Below are 2,404 nucleotides of genomic sequence, written 5' to 3'. Positions count from 1 at the left end.
CTCCACACACTGGGGCCAAGCTAGTTTTCCAGTTTATATGAATTTTATATTTTGTGGTGAAGCCGGTCTCTTGCTTGTCCCCCCAAGTGCATGATAATTGCCCAACCTCTGTATGTTTGCTCATGTTGCTTTGTTTTTGAAATCATCTCTTTCGCAGCTATATTTTTTCTACAGCGTCTGCACTCCCACCACCAACTTCGTCTGTGAGCTTTCCTGGACCCCCCCCACACTAGCCCCCCACAGAGCTACCTCTGCATCTCTGATAATCTCAGAAGCTCTCCTAAGGCATTCCCACATGTTCTCTTATGTTACTGTGTTGGTATGTATGTTGTTTTAGCTCTTGCCACAACTTCTTCCCAAGCTCTTGGAGTCAAACACTATATCTGATTGAGGTTTATATCCTGCAAATTTTCTTGTCCAGTGATTTACACACAGTAGGTATTTATTACATACGAGCTGTATGCGTGCCCATATGTATGAAGTAGGAACCACTAAGAGTAAAGACTTATAGTGTTCATAATTTGAACATAGGTGATCCAACTGACCATATTCAACTGTCATTTAAAAACATTTTTAAGGAAGTGACGCCTGAGTGGCTCAGTCAGTTAAGTGTCCGACTCCTGCTCAGGTCATGATCTCACGGTTCGTGAATTCAAGCCCCGCATCAGGCTGTATGCTGACAGCTTAGGGCCTGGAGCCTGCTTCGGATTCTGTCTTCCTCTCTCTCTGCCCCTCCCCTGCTCCTACTCTGTCTCTCTCTCAAAAATAAATAAACATTTAAAACATATATATTTTTATGGAAAAAAACATATTTTTATGGAATTCATACAGTGATATTTCTCTATTTGCAAAGAAATCAGTCACCTGATCCCAATTTTCAGAGTTTGTCGTGTTCCACGTTTAACGTGTAGTAGGGATATGTGTCAGAGGAAATGATGGCTCTCTGGTTACACAGGATTTTGCACAATTGTTTGCTATTTTTCAATGCTAACATACTTCTCAGCAAAAAAAAAAAAAAAAAAAAAAAAAAACCACATCAGATGAATTATGGTTTCCTTCTCATTCTCAGAGCAGCAGTAACCCATGGCCAAATCTAGTTAGAGCACAGAGTCGTTAACCATCATTACAAGAGACTCAGCCTCGTCACTCTTTGGGGGAAGGCTGAAATATCTGGCTTACTTAGTGTCTGATTCATTTTGTGCACTTCTGTGAGACTGCTTAAAGCAAAGTGAAGTTACTGGGGCCTTCAAGGTGTAGTAAATTGACTCCTAGGAAAAACTCCTTCAATGTCAGGCGACTGGATATGTGTGCTATGAAATTTTTTAAATATACATGTATATATGGTTGTAAATCAAGGTGTATTCTTAGCGAGATTGAAGTCTGCTCACGGATCTGCTCTTTTCCCCACAAGAGATGTTGAACTTTGTTTTTCTCCCCTGAGGAACAGCACCTTAAGATGCCACATAATTCCAAGAGATATCAGGAAGTAATCTCCTCTGTTCCCTCATGAGTTTCAAGAGCTAATCCCTGGGGGGAAAGGAAAGAATTTTGTGATTTATCAGCTGCCTTGTTTAAACACTTCACAAGTGAATTATTGCCATCTGCATGAGGGACTCAAAATAACAACTCTCTCTAAACACTAACCGTCACTCAATCACTGAAGAAGAGGACAGGAAAATATGACCCGCGTAAAATGGCAATCCTTTTCTTGAAGTCAGGAAGAGATTCATAAAGTCACTAAATTCTGCCACAAGTCACTATATTAAACGTGAAAAACTTGATCAAAGAAGGGACCCAGATAAATGGAAGCAATTGACATATATTATTTTGATCGGTAGCATTGACAAATTTTAATAGGATCCGATGGTTGAGATGTCTTACAGTAAGGAGGTCACTTTGAACAGGGAAGTGAAAATGTTCACTTGTCATTCTTAGATACTTTTTGTCCCTGCCTTTATACTTTATACCCAAGATGAACCTAAAATACAATTTAAAATGCTCCTTAGTAAAACAATCCTGGTTGTCTATTGTTCTATACTAAGTAGAGGGAATAAAATTTGCTTCTACCTGACCAATAGAAATAAAATCAAAATGAAAATGAAAAAATCCAGCCTGCTTCAGTGCCACTAGAGGAAGGAAAAAGAAAAAAAATACCATAAAAATGGTAAATTGCACTCATGATAACTTGTCTTGGAACTATCACCTGTACTCAATGGAGAAAAAAATATGAAAAATGACAATTATTTTTCCCTACTGATTCCTAGGAGGGGAGAAAATAGTACCTTCAAACAAAAAAATAATAATGAGTTTTGTAATAATACCGGAAGCCTTCAGAGACTTCTAAAGACAACATTGCTTATTGAGTATTATGAATGTATCAGACACTACCCTAGACACTTCTCAT

Source organism: Herpailurus yagouaroundi, unplaced genomic scaffold (genome assembly GCF_014898765.1).
Source record: "Herpailurus yagouaroundi ecotype Mexico unplaced genomic scaffold, PumYag 100, whole genome shotgun sequence".
Lineage (NCBI taxonomy): Eukaryota > Metazoa > Chordata > Mammalia > Carnivora > Felidae > Herpailurus > Herpailurus yagouaroundi.
This window is presented reverse-complemented; position numbering follows the sequence as displayed.